Here is an 18862-nt window from a genome sequence, read left to right as displayed (position 1 = left end):
TTAAATTCCTTTCTGAGTAAGATACCCAGGGAAGCCCATTAGAAGGAGAATTATTTTTCTGGATTGCATTGACCCCACGTATGTTACAATAGGGGCTAAAGAGTCAAGATCATTTAATTGAATCTAATGAAACAATAATGTCTTGAGTATCTACTGTGTCTGAGGTATTGGGCCAGGCACTGTGGGGGCTACAAAAGAGAATAAGAGATGGTCTTGTATCTTGAGTAGCTGATGCCCTGGTGAAGGAAACAACAGTGGAACTCAGGGCAAACGTGATCAAGAGCTACAGTAGAGATGTCCAAAAAACTTAAGGGGAAAGGGAGACAACTTCTACCTTGCTAAGGTCTCTGAGCCTTCAGGGAGAACACGGCATGTTAACTGAGCCTTGGCTAATGTGATTGGGTTAAAGGGTCTTTAAGGAAGACACAATTGGAACAAAAGGCAGAAAATGAAAGGTATGTTTAAGGACTGATTGTTAGTCAAATGTAGTAGATGAGGTGAAGGGGGTCAGAGAGATATCGTGTGATCCTGGGGGGCATGCATAATAGACACTTCTGGAAAGGCAGAGGGTAGATTGGGGGAGGCTTGATCATAATGCTAAGGAAGCTAACTGAGGAACCTGAGGGCAAGGAGATTAGAGAGGCTTTAAAATTGGCTAGACAGAGAATATCAAAGAGAAGAAGCATTGGTGAAGCTTTGGTGAAGAAGCATCTTTAGGCTGAGCACCTGACTGGATGTTCACAGGGGTGTGGGTGGGGAGGAGAGGCACAGGAGTGAAGAAAACACGAAAGTTTTAAAAGCCTGAGTGATTAGGAGGGTGTTGGTGACATTTAGTGGTGTAAGGAAGAAAAGGAGGAAAGAAGCAGTGTATGGACACCACTCATTGTCTACTCAATGGCCATTTCCCCGTTCTTCATAGCACTTTGTTTTTGTCAGATATCCAGCCCATCCTCAGCCCCTGAGGAGTGGCCTAACTGATGCAAGCTCATCAGCTCAAGGCATCCCCCTGCTGACTGTTACTGGTCTGGGGGTAGGGAGGAGACATGGCACGAAAATTGGCCTTATCATATTGAGTGCACGTTTCATGTTTGGGAACGCATGCACGGTGTTTTGGGAAGTACACAGTGGAGCGGGAACTAAACACCCAGACTGAAAAGGGAAGCTTACAGGAATTAAAAAGTATCAAGAAGATCATCAAGACAGAAAAGCTCAGGAAATCCACCCCATCAAGTTGTTTATGAACCCCTGGGCTGACCTTTGACCTGCATATGTGTGATCCTAAACAGATTATCAGACTATGAGAACTGATCTGTGGACTGACACCATGCTGGTCCCTCACTGGTCACTGGACAGCACTCAAAGGGCACAGATCTGAGTAGCCCTGCAAAGACACTGGCAACTGAACTCTTGTTAGAACTATGACCCACAGAAACTGGTTGGAACTTCTGGCCTGAACCCAACCAGGTTAATTGCCTGCTAAAACTAAAATATCAAAATTTCCCTTAGGATGTAAGCATGACCCCCAAGTCTCATTGCATGCATGTAGAATGTCAAAAGTACAGTCAAGAAAATGTCAACTCACAGAAGAAAAGATAAGTAATAGATAATACTGCTGAGATGACACAGATTTTGGAATTATAACTTTAAAATAGGGAGTATAGAGATGCTCCAAGAAGTAAAGGCAAGCAGTCTGAAATGAATGGAAAGATAGAAAGACTCAGCAAAGAAATAGAAGATATAAAAAGAACCAATGGAAATTTTAGAACTGAAAAAGACAATAACCAAAATAGAAAGCTCTCCAGATGGACTGAATAGCAGGCCTCAGATAACAGAAGAAAGAGTCAGTACATTTGAAGACAAATCAGTAGAAATTATCCAATCTGAACAACAGAGAAAAAACATTTGGAGGGGGGTAGAAAGAGCAGAGTCCTTTTCTTCCGTGGGAGAATACCAAAAGGTCTAACGTTTGTGTCATCAGAGTCCTAGAAAGAGGATGGAAAGAGGAAACTTCAGAAAAAATATTTGAAAGAATCATGACTGAAAATTTCCCCAATTTTAAAAACAAACAACAGAGATACAGGATGAGAAGAAAGAACAAAGCTAACAAAATGTCATAAAGGACAACCGAGGATTGAAAAGGTTTTGAACATGTGAAAGCCCAATACTGCCCCTTACTTACCTTGTGTGGGGAATTTTGCTTATCTTTCTAAGTCTCAGTTTCCCCATCTGTAAGATGAGTAGAAAAAGACCTACCTAAAATAAGGCTATCATGAGGACTGAACACAATAATCTAAATAAAACACTTAGCACAATTCCTGACTCACAAGAGGCACTAAATAAATAATAGCTTTTTATTTTTTGTTTTATTAAAAAACTGTTTATTTAGAGAGAGAGCAAGAGAATGCAAGCCCACAGGTGCAGTGGGGGAGGGGCAGAGATCGAGAGAGAAAGAATCCCAAACAAGATCCATGCTGTCAGCACAGAGCCTGACTCAGGGCTCAATTCCACAAACTGTGAGATCATGACCTGAGCTGACATCAAGAGTCGGACGCTTAACCGACAGAGCCACCCAGAAGCCCCGATAATAACTTTTTATTTTTATTTAAAAAATGCTTATTTATTTACTTATTTTTGAGAGAGAAAGACGGGGGGGGGGGGAGGGGAGGGGCAGAGATAGAGAATCTCAAACAGGCTCCATGCTGCCAGCACAGAGCCTGATGCAGGGCTCGAACCCACCAGCCATGAGATCGTGACCTGAGATGATGACCTGAACTGCAGCAAAGAACCAGGTGTTCAACCAACTGAGCCACTCAAGCCCCCCACCTCCACCCCCACCACCAATAATAGCTTTTTAGATAGGAAGAGAGTAGTCAGCAAAGATGTCAAGGATGGTGAGGACTGAAGAGAGAACAAGGAGAGATCTCCTTGCAAGAAGGAGATCTGAGAGGATTTGGGGAGTATGGCCCAGGGGAATATTGACATTATTAATAAAAGAGTGAAAAGAATGACTTGATATATGAAAGATATGCACACACATATAAAGATAAGTATCTGAAAATTACTAGATTTTCTATATACTAACCATAACCAGTGAGGGAACATGATGGGAAAAATACTGCATTCCCAATAGCAACAAAAGAGATGAAATATCCAGGAATAACTTAACAAGAAATATGAAAGATTTATATGAATAAATGACAAGATTTTACTACAAGATATAAAAGAAGGCTTCAATAAATAGAACCATGCCATGTTCTTGGATGGCAGGACTGAATAATATAAAGATGTCAATTCCTACCAAATTAATTTTCTGGTTATAACTCCAATCAAAATCCCAATAGGGTTATTTTTGGAATATGACAAAATCATTCTCAAGTGCATCTAGAGGACAACAGACGCTATAACTAATACATTTTGAGGAAAAAAATAAAAAGAAGAAGAGGGGTGGTGAGGAGGGGTCAGCTTTCCCAGAAAGTAAAAGACAACAGAAAAGAACAATAATGTTATCAATTTGTTTCTACTGTTAGTTTAGTGAAACAGGACAGGCCGGAAGTAGCCCACAGACACACAGAATGATGACAAAGATGGCATCACAAAACAGGACAGCAGTGAAGGGTTCTCCAGTGAGTGGTGCTAGATGTTGGTTGGGGGGTGGGAGTGGGGTTGGAGGAGGGAATAGAGAGAAGCTGTTTTCCTGAGTGTGTGTTTCTATGTACAGGGTCATCAATTAGGGTCACATTGCCTGCTCTCCTCCCAAGCCCTCACTTTCTCCTTTCTAGGGGAGGAGGAGGGAAATACCTGACGGATGAGTTTAGAACCAGAAACAAGAGTGCTTGCAGCTCAAGCCCCTCCTCCCTCATTTAGCTCAGCTGGCTGGCCCACAGAGAAGGATGCAGGTCTGCCCTCTGTCCTGGCATCTCTTAGTGAGGAAGTTCCTTCTCCGGCACTTCTGGCATTGGCTGAGGGTCTATCAGGACTTGGTTGGGAGGCAGCTTACTCCAGAGAGGAGGTGTATTAGCAGACTATTTGGGTGTTTATCTAAAATTACATGTTCTTGGGGCGCCTGGGTGGCACAGTCGGTTAAGCGTCCGACTTCAGCCAGGTCAAGATCTCGAGGTCCGTGAGTTTGAGCCCCGCGTCGGGCTCTGGGCTGATGGCTCAGAGCCTGGAGCCTGTTTCCGATTCTGTGTCTCCCTCTCTCTCTGCCCCTCCCCCGTTCATGCTCTGTCTCTCTCTGTCCCAAAAATAAATAAACGTTGAAAAAAAAAATTAAAATTACATGTTCTTATCAGCTTTAAAGAAATAAGAAGACAACATCTGCCCACATTGTATCTTCATCTCTCTCTTTTTTCTTTCTCTAATTCATTTTTTTTTAAATAATTTACGTCCAAGTTAGTTAGCACATGGTGCAACAATGATTTCAGGAGTAGATTTCTTTAGTCCTTTACCCATTTACCCCATCCCCCCCCCAAACCCCTCCAGCAACCCTCTGTTTGTTCTCCATATGTAAGAATTGTATCTTCATCTAGTAAGTGGTTTGTAATTCACAAGGGGGAAATGGTGTTATTTGTCGGTCCAGCTCAGACTCCAAAACTGGAACATCAGTGGTTGGTTAGTTGGGGGAAACATGTATATGAGAACACGTGCCAATATGTAAAGAATAACTTTTATTAAATCTTAAACTGTTAAAAACAAACACCAGAAGACAGTATCAAATTTCTGGATCAGAGAAAACTCTTTAAGGTTAAAAGCAAATGCAAAGATCCCAAAGGCAAAGATACATAGCTCTAACAAGATTTAAAAACAGCGTGTACATATGTAAAAGGCAAAAATGAATGAAAAGGCCATCGTCAGACTGGAAAATTACTTCTGCTAGATGTTACACATAATTCCTACACTAAATTTATCAAGTGCACACACAAAATGATTAAGAACATGAATACCTCCAATAGATGAATGAGAAAAAAAAATTCATAGGCAATTTGTAAAAAGTAAAGTATAGTTAACAAATATGTGAAAAAATGTTAAATATGATATGAATGACCAAAGAGATAGTTAAAATAAAATACCATTTTTTTTTTTGCCCAGCCAGTTGGGAAATAATGATAAAATGAGAACACCTCTTATTGGCGAGAGTATACTGAAATAATCACTGTGCCTAAGAACATATATCAGTACAGCTTTTCTGAAAATAAATTTGACAAAATTTATTATACATCTCAAAATATTTATACAGTTTGACCCCAATAAATCTAGTTATCTACCATAAGGCATTTGAAGAAATGTAAAATAAAGATTTATGTCTCTAGGTTTTTATGATAACAAAATAAATGAAAAATACATCTATGTTGAACATCAGTATAGGTTAAGTACATTATCATATAATGGAATACAATGCAGCCATTAACATTCAGCTGCAAAGAGCTTTTAAAAATCATGGAGGAACATAAAAAAAAAAAAAGCTTACAACCGTCTGTTAAAACAAAATGATTTAAAGCAGCTTGTGAGCGGATTGAAAATTCAGCAAGATTGCCTAAGTTACAAGTAGGTGAGGGAATGAGGCCAACAAGAGTAGGTACAAAATAAGAGCTGGAAAAAAAAAAAACTATTGCAGAAATGGAAACAATTGCTCAAGTTTGAACATTGGCTAGAGGTGGACCACAAAATCTGGCTCTATACAAATTCAGAAGGAAAAGGTGCTCTGGAACATCACAGTGTGGAATTTGCTAGGGAGATAAATAGAAAGATGGCTAGGTATGATTAAAGGCACATATGAGCTTCAGCAGTATGATTCTGTGGTGGATCCACTGGGCAGACTCTCAGCAGCCTGAAAATAGCAGAAGCCACAGCATCAGAAGCTGAAAAAAATGAGTGTTGGCTAAATTCAGTTTAAATTCCAAAATTTCAGTTTGGAAATTGACACAGTGAATGTGGGAGAAAGCCAGGATGGTAAAGGCAGGTGGAGTGTTTGTTTGAGCAATCATTTTTTCATCCAACAAAATTAATAAGTTATTGATTGATACATGCTGTGTGCCCGGCATTATTCTAGTCATTTGGGGGGTACATTAGTGAACATAACAAAGAACTCTAACTTCAGGAGTGGGGTGGATAGAGAATACAGAGTAAATAATAAAAACAATAAGTTTGTGCGGTTAGGAACAAAAACTATGGAACAGAGTATAAGGAATTGGGAGTATGGCGTGAGGTGGGTGGGAGTGTGTGTGACCAGGCAGTGAAGGCTGGAAGGAGGTGCGGGAGTGAGTCGTGACAATCTTTGGGGCAATAAGGTCCAGGGGTGAGGCCACCCAGGCCACCAGGATCTAGAATGGTCAGTGAGGAAATAAAGATGGCATGAGGACCTGAGTGCTTAGAAGGAGAGAATAGAGAGGGTCTAGGTACAGTTCTTGAGAGAAAGAGAGAAATCGGAAGGATCTGCCAAGAGCGGGGAATTCCTGAGCTTGGAATCTTAAGAGATTCACAATCCTTATCTTAAACTCACTCGTTTTCATCACAGAATTATTTTTTTAACGTTTTTATTTATTTTGAGAGAGGGAGCACGCATGAGCAGGGGAGGAACAGAGAGACAGAGGAAGAGAGAGAATCCCAAGCGGGCTCTGCATGTTTGCACAGAGCCCGACATGGGACTCAAACTCACAAACCAGAGATCATGATCTAAGCCGAAATCAAGAGTTGGATGCTCAACCAACTGAGCCACCCAGACCCTGTCACAGAACTATTTTTAAATTTTCCAATTACACATGTTTCCAGAGGTACAGCCCTTTCCCTGCTTTGATTTCAGAGCAAGTGGGCATAGTGAAAATTAGGATTTTATAGGAGAGAACTCTTTGATAAAAAGTTTAAAAAAAGAATTGAGTGACTCACACATTTCAAAGTGTCTTCTTTAGAGGTTTAAAAATAAAAGTAGGATTGTAGAGCACAGAATTGTACAAACAGAATGATCACAACATGGGGCACCTGGGTGGCTCAGATGGCTAAGCACCTGACTTCAGCCCTGGTCACAATCTCACAGTTTGGTTGGTGAATTCAAGCCCCGCATGGGGCTCTCTGCTGTCGGTGCAGAGCTCACTTCAGATCCTCTGTTCCTCTCTCTGTCTGCCCCTCCCTCACTGACATGTGAGCATTTGAGTGCTCTCTCAAATAAAATAAACATTAAAAAAAAGAAAAAAGAATGATCACAGCTTTGTCAGAAAGCAACATCGTCCACAATCATATGCTTAGAACAAAAAGGAAAGGAAGATGGAAGAAAACACCAAATTATCTACTGTGGCTGGGCTATTTTTGGGTGGTGGGACCATACCAATTCTCTTTCTGTGTTTTTTCTTGTTCTTTATACCTTTATAATGGCTGAAGAATCATTTACCTATAAGTAGATAAAGTCCTGCTGGAAAGAAAGGGAGTGCAATAAACAAAGGGCACAAAAAGATAATTAATGTAGGAAATAAAAATAGTAGGCATAGTATGAAAATATACTCAACATCACTAGTAACCAAAGAAGTGAAAGTTGAACATTTAAAAATTTATCTTTTTTGCTCATGGCATTAGCAATTAAAAATAGTTTTATAATGTGGAACTGAAGGGGCGCCTGGGTGGTGTAGTCGGTTGAGCATCCGACTTCAGCCAGGTCACGATCTCGCGGTCCGTGAGTTCGAGCCCCGCGTCAAGCTCTGGGCTGATGGCTCAGAGCCTGGAGCCTGTTTCCGATTCTGTGTCTCCCTCTCTCTCTGCCCCTCGCCCGTTCATGCTCTGTCTCTCTCTGTCCCAAAAAATAAATAAACGTTGAAAAAAAAAATTAAAAAAAATAAAAATAGTTTTATAATGTGGAAGTGAAAAAAATCAACAAAGAAATGGTTCAACCAAATTTTCTAGAACTAAAGGAAAGAGAGCCCACCAAGTGGCTGTCAACATAGATGAAAACAGACTCACATCAAGGCATAGTCTCATTAAATTTCATAACACAGGGGTCATAGATATGATCCTACAAGTTTCGAAAGAGAAAAGAAAACAGATTATGTAAAAAAGGATGATGAATCCGAACAGCTCTGGATTTTTCAACAGCAAAACTGGAAGCTAAAAGAAAGTGGAGAGATGTCCTCAAAATATCAGAAGCAAAATGTTTTGCAATCAGTAATTTTATACCCACAGAGCTATCAAACAAATGAAGATAAGAAAAAGACATTTTCAGGATCTCATAAAATTACCTCTGATTCATTCCTTTTTTTTTTTAAGGGAGATTACCACAAAAACTAAATAGTACACCAAAAAAAGAGAATTGGAGAAACAAGAGATGGAAAAAGAACATCTTAGGATGATGTTAAACAAGGATCCCCAAATGGCAGCTAGCTCTGATTAGAACAGGTCAGAAGTCTCCAAGAGAAAATTCTTTAGGAATATGATTTGATGCATTTCTAATGTTTCTAAACATCTTGAGAGGAATTTAGATGATTAATGGAGACTTTTTGGTTGAATCAGTAGTTAAGTATGTTCAAAATAAGTAAACAGGGGCACCTGGGTGGCTCAGTCGGTTAAGCATCCAACTTCAGCTCAGGTCATGATCCTACGGTTCATGGGTTCGAGCCCTGTGTTGGGCTCTGTGCTGACAGCTCAGAGCCTGGAGCCTGCTTCTGATTCTGTGTCTGCCTCTCTCTCTGCCCCTCTCCTGCTCACACTCTGTCTCTCTCTGTCTCTCAAAAATAAATAAATGTAAAAAAAATAAGTAAATAGAAGTAGGTAGTTGTTAACTCTAGGGGAGACACAAAGTTGTACAAGAAAGAAACTATAACTCATAAGGTAACATCTGACTCAGTCTGAATAATGTGTAAATAGTCACGAGAATGTAAACACTGAATATATCTCTGACAAAATTGTGATGTAACTACTGGGAGAATGGAGGGCTAGGAAAGGGCATGTATATGGTGGGAAAAGAAAGCAACATCCTTTTCTTCCCATAGAAGGAAGTTAGAACATAATGAGTAAGCCAGACCTCTCTTCTTCCTTTGGGCACCCTTATGTCTGGATGGGAAGTTACCAGAAAGGCAAACAGCTTGAGGATCAATGTGACCCAGTGGAGATATATAGCAGAGTAGAAATATAGAATCTTGGTCCTTGGTGATCCACCACTGAATTAACCAATCTTGGAATCTTCTGCAATCTACTTGGTGTACAGGGACCTCAGCGAGGACACTGTGAACGTCTGTGGCTTCCACATTCAAGCCCTTTGCACAACTATCCCCAAAAGTTGGCACATCTTCTATACAAGATTTTCTATAAAACTCTAAAAACAAAGAAAGAGTCTATGTTAATGATTAGGATACATCATTATTAAGCACCAACAGCGTGCCATGTCCTTAGGGCTACCTGAAGATTGACAGCCCTTTTGGACCATGAATTTTACTGCGTTAGTTTTAAATCCTTACATACATAGAATTATTGACAGAAAAAAAAAAGACTTATTTAAAATAGCCCCTAATAATTGTATAGGAGTTTATACTTTTAAAGAATAATTTCAACATGTGACAAATTATTGTTCTAAAGAAATACTATGTGCTATCTGCTTCAGAAATGCAGATCTAAAGAAAAGAATACAACCATTTAAATTCATTTAAATTTCTACAGGGGCTTTCAAATATATAAAATTACCAAAAAACCTCATCCTTTACATCACAGGACAAAAAGTAAATAAGTAAAGATGAAGACAGGTGGAATTAAAAAAATCATAATCACAAGTATTGGAACTGATCTTGTCAATATATTTGCTGATATTGGTAGAGATGTAAGGAAACTGACTCCATCTCTAATCACTGATCTCAAGTAACCAAAAAGGAACTCACCTATAACCAGTGACAATAGATTATCATGACTGAGTTCCCTGGATATTCAGTACTTTATGTACATCTTTTCATTAATTTTTTTTGCAACTATCTTAGGAAGGGGATCTTATTATTATTCCCATTTGGCTAGAGAAAAATAGAGTTCATGAAAGCAAGAGTTGAACTCAGATATGCTTGATTACAGAACCTGAGTCCTTAATTACTGTGTTACATATTCTTTCATTAAATGTGAAGAAACTTGATATTAAATATGAGAATGCTGCTACAACCATTTTGAATATATTTCTATACTAAATATTCAGTGTGGGGGTATGTTGCTGTGGGTAACTGTTCTCTGATTGTGGGTACACACATCTGGTATTTCTCTCAGCTCCTGATCTCTTTTTATGCTCAGATGTACTTGACCCTAGACTGGATATACCATGTAAACACTGCTTCTACATTTGTTTGGGATTTTAGTATTCTGTTTGTAATCTTCCATTTATTCACCAAGTCGTGATGTCTGGTTTTGATCCTATGCTCCCATAGACCAAGGTGTGTGTCTGTCTCACCTGCTTGTGAGTTCCATCAGAGTCCTGAATTTTGCCAATCATTCATGTAATCTGCAAGTAAGAAAAATGAGTGAGCAGGAGGGCCTCAGTAAGGGGTGGGGTGATGATCAGACTTCACTCAGGCACAGCGCCTGGGAGTTGTCTGAACCAAGGGCTTAGGGGAGCACAGGCCCTTTGGACACCAAACACAGAATCACAGACTGAATTCTCCTGTTATGGCCACCGTTAGCTCGCTACCCTCCAAAGATTTTTCATTTGCTTGCCAAGGAATCAGTATAAAATGGTTTGTGAACAATGTCCCAGAATGCTCCTGACAGACCCCGAAATGGAACTGGAAAGCATTAAACAGGATTGTATTGTCAATAAATGATATGTAAGAACATCAACATAAAAAGCTTTTATGTCCGTCTCAATTATTTAATCTCTGCTGGTTCAGATGCACATCTTCCCTGCCCTGGTGTTAATAAACACTGACATCTGAAGTGAAGCGAGCTGTTTCCATATCCTTTGAAAATGGAAATGGAGGTGTCAAGGGAGTGCAGAAAATAGAAATGGGGAAATGTTGTTCATCAGAATAGCCGCTGATTAAAAATGCACGGTAATACCGCCAGGGCCATGGATTTGTACAGCGGGTCTTCTGGATGATAACAGTTTGTCAGGTTGGGCCTTTTGCTCTAATGATACATACGCTCAGCCCAGCTGCGGAGGCTGACACTGTAGATGCTTTCTGAGGTTGGATGTCCCCTCAAGTTTCACTTTTAGGGAAGTCTTAGGAAAATGAAGACCTTAGAAAGCATCAAGTTCAATGCTCTTGTTCTACAGAAAAGGAACTATAACCCAGAGAGAGGAGCAGCTTGCTAAGGTCAAAGTGATGGCTCACATGTGTCCAGAACAGAACTCCGTTAACTGTTGACAGTCAACTGACAAGAGACATTCCCACACAATGCAGACAAGCACATGGTTTAGTTGAGAGGACAGACCCATCCTGTGAGAAACAGGTCGCCTTTCTCTTAGGCACCCAAACACCTAGGGGCAGACATGCACAGCCGTGCTCTGTTATTTCTGGAGGGTGGGATCATGAGTGATTTTAATTTTCTTTTTGTCTCTTTCTTTAAAAAAAAAGTTAATAGCATTTACATTGCTTATTTTATAGTGAGTTTGTATTGCTTTTATGCTTTAAAAATAAGATAAAATATTTAAAAAAGCATTTCCAGGTCCAGGATATGGCCATGGGATGGGGTTGTTAAGATCAGAGCAATGAGTGTTGCAAGTGGGGATGGGGGTGGCATCCACAATTGAAGGGCATGTTGTGAGCTGAATTGGCTACGTAGATGTTGAAGTCACTCATGACGGCGGTGTGAGAAGGTCAGAGGGAAAGCTGGGAGTCAGGGCCAATTTCTTCAATTATTGCACCAAGGTGGGGATGTGTGTGTGCAGAAATCAAGAAGGATAGTGGGCGGCTGATCTACATGGCACGAATTTTAGTGAAAAATAATAGAGTTATGCTCTGGAAGTAGCAACAAAGGCTCTAACAGGGGAGGAAACCTAAATGTATGGTATAATACATGATTGTAAGGCATATGTCCATGTAACCAACCAACCTGTTGCAGAAACAGATCATCAGCAGTAGTCTAGAAATACTCTATTCGGTGTTCCCTCCTCATCACGTCCCTTTCCCTCAAACCCTGGAATTAACTACTGTAGTGACTTTTGGAGTCATTTCTTCCTTTATTTCCTTTGCAGTTATTAAGTATTACTTTTTTCATTCCACTTTTCCTTTCTACTTGTTTGGATGTTAGAGATTACTTGAGATATGCCAATTTATATCCGTAATGTATCAAAGTCCTCTCAGAGGACAATAAAAACAATTAGGATTCTAATCACATTTTTATAATTCTAATTCCATTTACTGCTTTCCTAACCAATTTGCTACCATTTTGAAATATTTTAAAACTATATTTAAAAAAAATTTTTTTAATGTTTATTTATTTTTTGAGAGAGAGAGAGACAGAGTGTGAGCAGGGGAGGGGAAGAGAGAGGGAGACACAGAATCCGAAGCAGGATCCAGGCTCTGAGCTGTCAGCACAGAGCCTGACATGGGGCTCGAACCCACAAACCAAGAGATCATGACCTCAGCTGAATTTGGATGCTTAACCTACTGAGCCACCCAGGTGCCCATAATTCTCTATATTTTAAAATATTAAGACATTGCTATTATTTTATGCTATCAGTGTTCATTTAGCTTTATATATGCACTTTACTACTTTCTTTACTTTTCTCTCTCTTGTAGCTCAGACTTTTTATTTGCAGTCATTGTCCTCCTGTGCAAAGCATATCCTTTAGAATTTCCTCTCACGTGAATGTGATGGCAGTGGCATCTCTTGGTTTTTGTTAATCTGGAATGTTTTTATTTCATCTTTCTTTTATGATATATTTTTGGGTTGTAAAATTCAAGTGGCAAGTAATCTTTCAGCTCTTTGGAGATAGGACTACATTGTTTTCTGGTTTCCATTATTGCTGTTGAGAAATTGACAGTTTAATTGATGCTCCTCTGAAGTTAATACCTTTTTGCCTCTGGATGTTTTTAAGGTTTTATTTATCTTTGTCTCTAGTTTTCTGGACTCTCACTATAATGTGTCTACCATTTTTAGCTATATTGCTAAATATTGTGATTCTTGAATTTTTGGATTGGCATCTTTCACAGATTCTGGAACATTTTCAGCCATTATCTTTTCAGATATTATCTTGGCTCCATAATATCTAGCTTCTTCTGACACCAACTAAATACATGTTAGACCTTCTCGTTATGTCCTCTATATTCCTTACCTTTTCTTCTATGATTTCCATTTGTGTGTGTGTGTGTGTGTGTGTGTGTGTGTGTCTTTCTATGCTGCATTAAAAAACCATCCACGGAATTTTTATTTGTTACTGCCTTTTTCTTTCACAGAAGTTCTATTTGGTTCTTTTCCAAATATGTTATATTACTTTTATGATTTTATTTCATCTTCAAGCAGATATATTCAAGCATGTCTTTCATAATTTTAAACACAAACATAATTACGTTATAGTCTTTACCTGATACTTTCTATGTCTGAAGTTGTACATGTGAGTTTTTATTTATTGCTGTGGGGTTGTTAGTTATGATTGTGTGCATGTAATTGTAGTTGAAAAAAATTGTAATAACAACTCAAAGCCTACGATGGATTCTACAAAAAGAATGTTCTTTGCTTCTGCTTGGGGTCTTGGGCCACTAATAATCTAGGACCATCTTATCAGATTTAAGGATTGATGTTCCCAGGGTAAACCAGTTTAGCCTCACTCTGAGGCTTCCTTGGAAGTCTTAGCTTACATAGAACCTGCCCATGTGTCTCCTGTTAGACCCTCTGACTTGCCCAGGTTCAGGGATTGGTAAATGTTCCCTTTACCACCAGGCCATTGAAATCAAGGTTTAAACTTTTCAAAATGGACACAGGCTCTCAGTAACCTTTCTGCTTATTGAACTCACTGGGTTATCCTTTTCTCTTTAGTTTTATAATTCCTTGATGCCTTCTTAGCTCTTTGATTTTTTCAGGAAGACTTCACTTCAGTAAATTCAGCTCTTTTTTAGTTGTTTATAGCAGGAAGTTGTTCCAAATAATCTATGATATTATTAAAAATAAGGGGTTTGGAGGTTTCTTTACATGGAATGAGGATTCCAGGGAGAATGGTAGGAAGTTTTCTTAGAAAAAAAAATCACAGTGGAAGAAGATGAGAAGGAAGGTTTAAGGGAAACAAAATTAAGAAAATGTGATATATAAGAAACCTGGAGAGGTTTGCCTTTTGTACTATGGTTTAAGGGTATGAGGAATTATGGTATCGACTGGGCTCTAGTTTCCAGAGGGGAAAGGCAAAGACCCCAATGATATCAGCCCAATAACTGGTCAGACTTGGAGACTGGGGCTGTGGGCACCAGCTTTGCTAGGAAATAGCAAAACCCTGAAAATCCATTGTTCTGGTGATCCTGGAGTACTCTTCCTAGAAGGTTAAGAAGGGAACTCTTAGTTCCAAGAATGATCACCTCTTGAAAACATTAGCAGTGGTATTCAGTGGCTTGGAGCCTCTGTGACTTCATTGCAATCTGGGATATTGGCAGGAATTATGAGCATTATTCATTTCAAAAGACTAATTTCATTTTTTTATTAAAAACCTTTTTAAAAATTATTTAATTTTGAGAGAGAGAGCGAGCGAGCACACAAATGGGAGAGGGGGCAGAGAGAGAGGAAGGCACAGAATCCAAAGCAAGCCCCAGGCTGTGAGCTGTCAGCACGGAGCCTGACACGGAGCTCGGACTCATGAACCATGAGATCATGACCTGAGCTGAAGTTGCAGGCTTAACCGACAGCCACCCAAGTGCCCCTTAAAAGACTAATTTTAAATGGTTATAGAAGTTTGTAGTTGTAGCTCTGTTTTATAGCACATCATTTGTGGCCTCTGGGGTGAAATGTGGAAATCCAGATCAGAGGCATAGCTTTTCCGATGGGGAAATAGACCATGTTTTTAATGTTGTAAACTACAGCTGTGTTCACATATATACAGAAGAAAAAATTCCTCAAAAACACATCAAATACTGACAGGGAATTTTTAATTCTTTCTTCAGACTTTTCTTTGTTTTCTAACATTTATGCAATAAATATAAATTATTCGTATAATCAAAAAATAACAGAGGTTATTTTAGAATGGTAACAAAGTGCTGTCTACTTCACAGCTGAATCAGAACAATCCACAAATTCTTTGTAATGTGGGATTAGAATGTAATTACACCCTAATATTAAAATAGAATATACTGAAAAGCAAATAGTTGGGATACAGGAAAATGTAACTTTAGTTCTCAGGTGTAGGAAATAAAGGAAATAAAGCCAAGCAGCTCACAGAGAAATGTAGCTGCTGCCTTGTCATAGAGATTCTGTTACTCTAGGACTGTTTATAGAATCCAGAAAGACCTTTGATGGCTTCCCTCACTCTCTCTGGAAGATTCTCCTGGACAGGAGCCCTGACCTTATCTCAATCAGTGTGAAAGCCTGAGAGAGAGAGGTGGTGGGGGTGTGGTGGGGGGAGCAAGAGGGAGGGAGAGAGAAAGACTAACTTGCTTCTTGATTCAACCTTACTTTCCAGCTGTGCTTGATGGAAACATCTGTTCTTCAGGTAAAAGGTAAACCTTTTAACTATTCATGCGTCAGATCCCATTACTGCTTTTGTAACCAGTTTTTGGAAATGAAAATTTTCAAAGGCTCAGTTGGCAAGTTAGAGGATCCTACTTTGTGTCCCTCTGGCAATTCAGCGAGCAGCAGCTATGTCAGGAGCTTTGTTGTGGGAATACTTGGCTGGATCTTTGCTTTGACTTGGTTCTCTATCACCCCAACGACTCTGGGAAAATCACCTCTCTTGGTCTCTGCTTCTGACATCTGGTAGCCCAGCTTCCAGCTGACTCCCAATGATTGCTGCCTTCTCCTATTCATACCCTTGTTGAGTCCCCTCCCACCCTGTACCAAGTAAATAAATAGGGACAAGTATTTTTATCTATACTGCATATGTGAGAAACAGAGTTGTTAAAATAAGTGACTCGGTTAGTTTAATGGGCTAAAGGGACAAGAATCTGGTGTCACCTAATACCAAATCCACCTTCTCGTGATGCTATTCCTTGGAGGGAGAGGAAATGAAATGAATGAAATCAGCAGTTTTGCATTCATTCCAATGGTTGCTCACAGGGTCAAGCAGTGCCCTCACACCCAAAGGAAATGCATAAACACATATTTACCCTTCAAAATTATTTTCAGTTAAAGACATCAATAAATGATGAGGAACATCAAGAGGGATGTGTACCCCTCTTTCCTCCTCTATCTTTTTAATTAATCATTCTACCCCCTTTGCTGTTGGTTCAGAGACAGATTTGCATAATATCTTGGTTGCCATGGCTGATAACATCCTTTGTTAGTTAACTCTTAATGGAGGAGTCATGAAAAAGCCTGTAAATGACCACATGAATTATGCATAAGGAACTCAACTCAAGTCATGCATATAAAATGGGCATTAAGAACACAACTTCGACTCTCTTATTCTTTAAAAAGAGCCCCACACAGGGCTTGCTAGCCTAATCTGTAGCCTTCTTATAGCACAAAATGGAGTTTGATTTATTGGTTTGAGCTAATTTACAAAATGGAGATCACTAACCAAGAAAATCAAGTTATATAAACACGGTTGGCATCTGGTAAATGATAATACGCCTTTTACACTTTCTCTGTACCTTGTAGAACATTATGTAATATTCTGTGCACATGGTGACTCATGAAATCTCTTTCTTCTCCCACCCAGCCAAGAAGAACCAGTTTTAGACTGGTATGTGATTTGCTGAAGAGCTTGGAAGGTACCAGAGGAGATTCATGTCGAAATCCCATCTCCTGTTCTCCAACCTTACTTTCTATGAAGACAAAACTTTGAAGACAAACTGAGTTTCCACAGGAATAATCACACAGAAGGACAGACCACTGCTAATTTAGGTAGCTGGCGATGCAGGGGTGTTGCCTCCTCTCCAGCATGTCAGCCCAACTTCCTTTCAGTCTCTGATGTCCAAGACCCAGTCTAGCTAGTTCAAACTCATCTTCTCACCAAATTCCAAGGCTATTAAAGATTCAAGGACAGGGCTCAGTTGGTTAAGCATCCAACTCTTGATTTCAGCTCAGGTCATGATCTCACCGTTCATGAGTTCAAGCCCCATGCTGGGCTCTGCACTGACAGTGCGGAGCCTGCTTGGGATTCTCTCTCCTACCCTCTCTCTGCACCCCCATATGTTTCTCTCAAAATAAATAAATAAATAAATAAATAAATAAATAAATATTTTTTTAAAAAGGGGTGTGGGGCAGCTGGGAGGCTCAGTCAGTTACGCATCCAGCTCTTGGTTTTGGCTCAGGTCATGATCTCATGGTTTGTGGGTTTGAGCCCCACATCAGGCTCCACGCTGGCAATGCGGAGCCTGCTTGGGATTGTCTTTCTATCCTTCTCTCTCTGTCTCTCCCCTGCTCACTCTCTCTCGCTCTCTCAAAATAAATAAATAAACTTTAAAAAAAAGAAAGAAAGCCCATCGTCTTAAAAAAAAGGGGGGGGGCGGGGGTGTTTGGTCTATTCTTTTGTTTGAAACTAACTAAACTCTCACATGACCTGTTGGAAAAGAGCATTCCTACATGGTTTGATTGAATCTTATTCGGAGAATTCAGTTTTGTTTTTCAATCACATGTAACTTAAGAACAGCTTGCTGATGCTTTCCCATGAAGGCAATGGAAAAATTTGAGATTTGGGTCAGCTGGCATGCATGCCTAGCCCAAGCCATCTCCATCTCTTACCACGCTACTGCTATGGCCCCTGATGTGGTCTCCTTGCCTCCCCCTCTCACTGTGTACAGCCCATTTTCCATACAGCAGCTGAAACACCTATGGCTTCTCATCACACTTAGACCAAAGTCCAAGCCCCTTACCCTGGCCTTCCAGGATATGGACCTCCCAGCTTTCCTCACTGATTTTGTACCACCTTCCTCCTGCCCACCACTTTACAGTCCTTGTTCTCTTTCGGTTTGTTGAACACATTAAATACTTCTACCTAGGTCCTTCACCCTTATTTTTTTTTTTGCCTGGAATGATCCCACGACCCTGTCTTTGCCTTTCCAGATCCTTCTCATCATTTCCATTTCTTATCAAGTGTCACTTCCCCCAGAGAATCCTTCTCTGATCACCCAATCTGAATTAGTGGTTCTAGAAAATTACTTTTTGTAATTTTATTTTCATCTTATAATTTCCTGATATTTCCTTGTTTATTCAATCTGTTTTATTGTTTGTCTTTCCTCTACCAAACAGTAAGCTCCAAAGGCAAGGACCTTCTATGTCTTATTCTCCTAGAATGTTGGCTGGCACAGCCAGCCTTCAGTGTTTGTTGAAGGAATGAATGAATGAATGAATGAATGTCTTCATTTTAATTTTTATTGGTCATATTAAAAAAATGTGGTTGGTTTATTTCCATTTGAGTTGATTTGGTCACTCTATAAAGTCAAATCTTTTCAGTTTAAGGCAATTCATAGTTTAATAAAAATTACTACATGAACTAGCTCAAGCTTCAGTAAGTTAGTGCACTCATGTGTACAATTCAAATTCCTGACTCAGATACCTGAAAATGTCATTTGAGTTACTGTTGTTGGTTCTGAGATTGCTTTACTTTACTTTGCTCTGGGCTCCAGGGGCCCAACACCGTCCCATGTCCTCTGTAAGCTTTCTTTGGCCCCGATGCCCCTGACTCACAGAATTGCTTTCCTTCTTGGCTCGTTCCTTTTTTATAGCTCTTAGTATTTCAGTCACTCATCAGGCCTTGGGCAGAGGTGGCTGTTAGATAGTCTGTGCTCTATGGGGTGAATTTGTAAGTAGGTCATTAACTCTCTGTGTCTCT

At 39.8% G+C, this 18862-nt stretch overlaps 1 long non-coding RNA gene across 1 annotated transcript in view; it reads left to right on the top strand.

Moving 5' to 3' along the window:
- LOC125175190 (uncharacterized) overlaps positions 1-17190 on the top strand; it is a 30810-nt gene extending 13620 nt beyond the window's left edge. Inside the window, exon 3 of the long non-coding RNA XR_007155686.1 lies at positions 16748-17190. This is a non-coding gene — a long non-coding RNA (uncharacterized LOC125175190). The remainder of the gene's footprint in view (positions 1-16747) is intronic.
- The last annotated feature ends 1672 nt before the right edge of the window (positions 17191-18862 follow it).

The sequence above is a fragment of the Prionailurus viverrinus genome, chromosome C2 (assembly GCF_022837055.1).
Source record: "Prionailurus viverrinus isolate Anna chromosome C2, UM_Priviv_1.0, whole genome shotgun sequence".
Classification (NCBI taxonomy): Eukaryota; Metazoa; Chordata; class Mammalia; order Carnivora; family Felidae; genus Prionailurus; species Prionailurus viverrinus.
Note: the sequence above shows the minus strand (reverse complement) of the source record. Positions and strands in the feature narration are given on the sequence as shown.